Source organism: Haemaphysalis longicornis, unplaced genomic scaffold (assembly GCF_048455015.1).
Source record: "Haemaphysalis longicornis isolate Haplotype H1 unplaced genomic scaffold, Haemaphysalis longicornis Haplotype H1 scaffold_9, whole genome shotgun sequence".
In the NCBI taxonomy this organism is placed as follows: domain Eukaryota; kingdom Metazoa; phylum Arthropoda; class Arachnida; order Ixodida; family Ixodidae; genus Haemaphysalis; species Haemaphysalis longicornis.
The window spans coordinates 54,223,988-54,229,987 of NW_027526460.1; the positions used below are offsets into that span (position 1 = coordinate 54,223,988).

At 47.5% G+C, this 6,000-nt stretch overlaps 1 long non-coding RNA gene across 1 annotated transcript in view; it reads right to left on the reverse strand.

The window, feature by feature from the left end:
- LOC144151799 (uncharacterized) overlaps positions 1-5,459 on the reverse strand; it is a 62,307-nt gene extending 56,848 nt beyond the window's left edge. The window contains exon 1 of the long non-coding RNA XR_013318974.1: positions 5,201-5,459. This is a non-coding gene — a long non-coding RNA (uncharacterized LOC144151799). The remainder of the gene's footprint in view (positions 1-5,200) is intronic.
- Between the last annotated feature and the right edge of the window lie 541 nt (positions 5,460-6,000).

Below are 6,000 nucleotides of genomic sequence, written 5' to 3' on the forward strand. Positions count from 1 at the left end.
AATTAGGCTCGCAAGAATCTACCTCTGTCACGATGACCAAGGAACACTTCAAATTATGCAAGATTTTGAGTAATGCTGTATTGTTATAACGACGATTCACTCACTGTACACGAGTTCTCTACTTTTAAGCAGATACACGAATAAAGCGAATTTGTTATAACGAGGGTATACAATAGACGCACTCTTCAGTACTAGAGAACTCATCTACAGCAAGCCTTTGCTATAAAGAACTATATAGTTAATTTATAGTAATCAGCTGTTATAGTAAAATCGCTTTATTCTTGATTGGAAGTGTTTAGGAGCAACTAAGAATCTATAAAAGCGTATACCAATAAGATTCTACACTATCTAGCTCTGCCTAAACATTTACTCAAGTATAGACTCTGCCCTAGAGAACTGAAAGCGTCACGAGACGCAAGCATTTCGTCGCCCGCCTGCTTTACAAGTGCGCGAGCACGTTTGAAAGGTTATCGGGTTCAAAGCTCGCAATGGCGATGCCCTGTTTACCCATGTACGAGGGCCTCCGGTCTATGCCCGGTCTCAAGACGATAACGCGCGCCTTCACGCACTGCCCTGCGAGCACGTACGCGGGGCCTATACAGACGTACACGGCTCATCTCTTGTTTGGTTAACGTGGCGCACCGATGTATTCCTAACTTCGGGGAACGCCTAATCGCGCCGTCTGGGAAAATAACGTGCCAGGGAAGCTCTCGTCAGGACCGCTTTTCAAGTCCCCCCGTGTGGAGTGTGTGTTGTAGTCAGCCCAGGCCTAACCATGGTCCCGCCCGCCGCGGTGGCTCAGCAGCTAAGGCGTTGGGCTGCTGAGCTCAAAGACGCGGGTTCGGTCTCGGCCGCGTGTTTCCAAACGCTTCGCTGCAGAGAGCACCCACGTGACATGTGTGATGTCACTGCGCGCGCTATTCTTTGGAGCCCGTGCTAAAGGGCACCTGCCGTTCGGGCCCTGTGGCCTCGGTGTACAGTAGTATTGATTACTGGCGCTTGCGGCTTCGGTTCGAGCCCCAGGGCAGGTCTGTCTTTTTTTTTTTATTGCCTATTTTTTTCTGATTTAATTTTTTTTACAAAACTCAAATCTACGCGTTGTTTTCTTTAATCAATGTGATTTGGTACGTTTTAGGTCGTCAGGTTTGGTGCGCAGCCAATGACGACATTTAGTTACCGTCCTGCATTGCGCGAACAGACATGTCACGTGGGTGCTCTGTGCGGGGAAGCGTTTGAAAATACGCGTCCCGGCCGCGGTGACTGCTTTTCTGATGGAGGCGAAAGCGAAAACACCCGTGTGTTCGAGATTTCGGCGCACGTAAAAGATCTCCAGGTGGTCAAAATTAATCCGGAGCTCTTTACTGCCACGTGTCTCATAGTCCAGGCCCGTTAAACTGCCTCAATTTGAATTTGAATTTCAACCGGGGTTTCTAACGAGTATGTCCACGCACCACTCCGTGGGTGCAGGCCGATACCGAGTGGTGCCGATTGATTCATTTCCACTGGGCTGATTGAACGAGCAATGGAAAGAAAGGTTACAGGAGAAACACTCAAGAATTAAGTGTTTCTCCTGTCGGAAAAGAGCGCAGCATTTAAGCAGCCTACCTCGGGTGAAAGACATCGTAGCTCAAATTCGGAGGAAGCAGTGGACCTGGGCTGGACATGTTATAGGAAGAACTGACAGCCAGTAAACCACCACCAAGGTAACGGGGTGGCTGCCGAGGGCAGGGCTAGAAGCAGAGGGAGTCTATTAACTAAAAATAACTCGGAGTCGCAGAATGGACGAGAGCATCGCAAGACGATCACCTGAAGGAACATGGAAGGGGCCTTTGACCTGTAATGGACAGGAACGGGTGGATGATAAGGCTGATGGTGATGATGATTGATTGATTGGTTAGATTTTAACTGATTGATTGATTGATTGATTGATTGATTGATTGATTGATTGATTGATTGATTGATTGATTGATTGATTGATTCGTCATCGGCCGCTCGCTGCCTAGTGAGCGCCTCATCTGCTGCATTGGGAGCGGGACAAGCAAGAGTAAACGCCACTGGTCTTATTGAGACAGGAATGCCTTGTTCATTAATCAAGTACGTTATATCAATTTCTTTGATATTGGATAGTGTGCGAAGCGGAAGGATGATCGCGCGTGTAATCAATCCCATTGGTCATATGTCAGCGAAAAATTCCAGGCCATCTCCACTTACGTGAAACCGAGGGAGGGGCGAAGCATGCAGTGTATAAATGTATTCAAAGATTGTAAGTCTCTCTCCTGCCACACGGCGCGCGCTGATTGGGCGCCGGAGAAGCGCAGGTGGGAGGAGCAATCGCGCGCTTGCTGAGGCGGTGGCGCCCTCTGTTGCGTTGAACCCGATTTAAGCAATTAAATGATAGACAGACTGGCCGTAAGTTGTCTTCGTGTCACACGCCGCAGCATGCTTGAAGTATGCTTTACAGGAGAAAACCTGGCGTTGAAATCAATTTTGAAACGGGAGTAAACAAATTTCTATTATTAATGCAATTAAATATGACTGGGCCTGTATTTTAAATTAGTTTAAATTATGTTAGTGTATTTTCAACCGTTTTTATCCATGTATACACTTCTTTTTGACCATCGTTTGACAACTTGATTTAGCGTGACGACAGGAGACGCCGATAGCCCGAGCACCTAAGGTGCTTCACCCCTAAAAGTGCGGGAAACAACTCTGTCCCTCACACCAAACGATGTCATCGATTCCTCACCAAAGCCGCGGCGCGTAACTCTTCATGCATAGCGCGTCCACATTGTTCAGAGGAATGCAATGCCCTCTCTGTTTTTAAAGCGAAGCTTTATGTGCCTAGGGTGACGTACAGTAATTTGTACACACGCCCCTACACTCCCCCCCCCCCAACACCTTCCTCCCAGAAGGATTTCGATACCCCCAAGAAGATTACGTAACCCCAACAGCCCTCCCCCCTTCTTCCTCCCCAGCTTCCAAAGGAGTATTTCGACAACTCCCAAAACCAAAATTATGAATAAACCCTTGGTGGCGTGCATTGGCGCGAGGAACCTTGCGGCAAAGCCTAATATACTAACAATGCTCAGCAGAAAACGGCCGTGACTCTGGTTTTTCAAAACCTTTCCAAAATAATTGCGTGACAATAAGCTTTTAATTATACAACTATATCATTGCTCGGAGCTTCACATTGTTGTCACCATTAATTAGTTCACAGTGAAGTTTGTAAATGTTACAAAATTTTCCAGTAGATGGGCATTTACGGAACGGCGTATTAATGGAAACAACTTCGAATGTAAACATCTTCGACAGAACTCTGCCTGGTTCTTTTAAACTTGAGGAAGAGGCAAATACACCAACCACGGCGGCCGCCTTTCTGGTGGGGGTGAGAAGCGAAAGCGCCCGTGTGTTCCAGATTTCGGCGCATCATAAAGGTTCCAAGGGGTCCTAGGTAATCCGGAGCCCTCCATACGGCGCGCCTCATAACCTGTGTAGTCTCGGCGCGTTAGACCCCATAATCAATCGAATCAATTACACCAACCAAGGACTCTTATTAAATGCTGTCCCAACACTTCCGGGCCTACTCGGCTCCTTCATACGGGATGGCTGTTCCCGGCCACAAGCAGTAGTTATATAAGGTAGCTTTTTTTTTCTTTTTTTTCCCCCCCGTTTACTCGCTCCTTGCCGTTGCACGTCGGAGGCCGTGGGCGTAAATGGCGGGAAGGGCAACTCGGGACAGAAAACGGCTGCAACCTTTGTTTTACTGAAACTGGTTCAACAAAACTATATTAAATTCCGCAGCTAAGTCTATTCTATCATTCCTCTCAGTTGCATTTACTTGTTATAATTAGTTCCCAATAAATGGGTTAGTCCCTTTGTTCAAAATTCTGTGCGACGTCTGTGTCGCGTGCAACACAGCCTTGCTTCTCCTCCACGAACACAGAGTGGAACAGCTCATGACTCTAAGTGCAGGACACTCTAGGGGCTCGCCTTGTCGTCATAGCTCGCTCGATGGACCCAGAGGATTCGAAAGCCGAGCGGTTTATATAGTCATAAAGGTTCAAAACTCGTGAACCGCTGGCGCTTGTCGTATATCTCCCCATTGTTTAGCGCAAAAAAAACTGCAGGTACATTTGAGGCAAAATATACGTATTTAACCGGCAGAGCCCGCGTTCACTTAGTTAGGAACGCTCGTTGGGTTGGTTCTTACGGCAGTAAGCGAAAAAAAAGTGACAGTGCAACGCCTGCACGTGCGGGAGTAGAAAGCAAGCACAAAAGGAACAGAACTCCCGCTGGCGCAGTTTCAGGTAGGGGGCGCGCGAGCACTGCGAAGGTGGGAAATTTGAATTACATTGAGTTGTAGCAGTGAGCGGATAACGGTGCTACAGCCCATTATGGCGAATCACTGCCTTCAGATTGAGTGGAACGGCTTTAATTTTTTTCCCTCGTTAGGTTGTAACGGGATTATTATAAGACTAACACTTCTGTGCTGTTGTAAATGCACACAAGTCCCGCCACATTGTCCGCGAGGTATTTCCAGCTACCAGAGTGCATGTCCTAAGAGGCTGCTTTCAATCTCCCGCCTCAAAGCTTCCATTGCGGTCTTGGCCTAGAAAAAAAAAAAAAAAACTATTCCCAATTGCGCTTGTCTGTAGGGTTCTCGCAACTTTCCCTTCTTCAACTTTAGCTCTACTTTTGACCGTGAAAAGAGCAAGGACTGCTGCTAGCAAAGGGGACCACCTGTTGACTTTTGCCTAATTGTCTCCCCTCCCTCTCTATATCCCCCCTCCTCTCGTCAGGGAACATCTAAATCAATTTGAGTGCTGGGTGCGCTTACTTTTTTGAGACCCCCACTATAATTATGCTTTTCTTTCTCACGCTAACCTACGCGACAGTATAAAATGGCTGTTTTTATTCGTCGAACCACCCGCATCTGATAACATTCATCAAGCTTTTCTATCTGCGTCCTCGTAATTACTTATGCAGGCGGTTGCGGTTTGTTTATCAGAGGCCCGTTCTCAAACAGGCGCACACGCACGTCGCAGTCGTGCACGTTATCGCGAACGAGATGCATTCCGCACACCGTTCACAAGAGTAATCATTCCGTGCAGGCACGCAGCAGTCAGGGTTCGTGTACTTCGGCGTTCCATATGAGTTGCGCGTTTCCCTTTTGTTTGATTATCTGCCCAGAATCACTCACCTGTGTTCGGTTCCCGCCGCTCTCTCTCCACTCGCTCAAACATAGACAGAGTCCCCGCTAATAGGCTGCAGTCACGGGATGGCTCTATTAAACGCCGGCAGAAGCCGCAGTCGGCCGGCGTCGACCTCTATAGCGTGCTCCATGCACTCTCGCAGGAGGCATTCCCAGAGCCTGGCGGCGGGCTCGCGGGCCCCGAAATGACACGCACGTCGCCAGGAAATTCATCATCGAGACGGGAAAGCCCCTCTTGCGAACTCGCCCGCAGGTATTCCGCCTTGGTGTACCGTATTTACACGAATAGCGGGGAATTGCTTTGTAGCGGATGCGTCAGACTTCTCGGTTTTTTAAAGACTGTAACAAGAGTATCTATTTATGACTATTTAACGATGTGCCTAATGACGTTTCGAGTTGTGTTGACGCAGCAAGCTTCAGAAAGCAGTCTCGGTAATCGATGGTTGCAACGGCCTGCTGAGTGGAGCTCCTCTTCAGATACCTCTCGCTAGAAGCAAGGAAGTACGAGAATTGGCTAGCCATGTGAACTCATAAAGGGCACCCTAACCTGTATGTACGACTAGAGGCAGATGGTATTTTGTTATATTAGTAAAAAGAATTGAAAAAATATAGTAAGGACTTAAGACGTATAAGACCTCAGTGTAAACCCTGTAGCCTTATAAGTCAAACAGAGCAATATTTGTTAATCGTACACTCTAGTACAGGGCACAGTATTTTTTTTCAGTGGCGTAAACTCATTTCTCATAATTTTATTAGGTAGAGAGGGTTTCATTTTTACATATTAATAA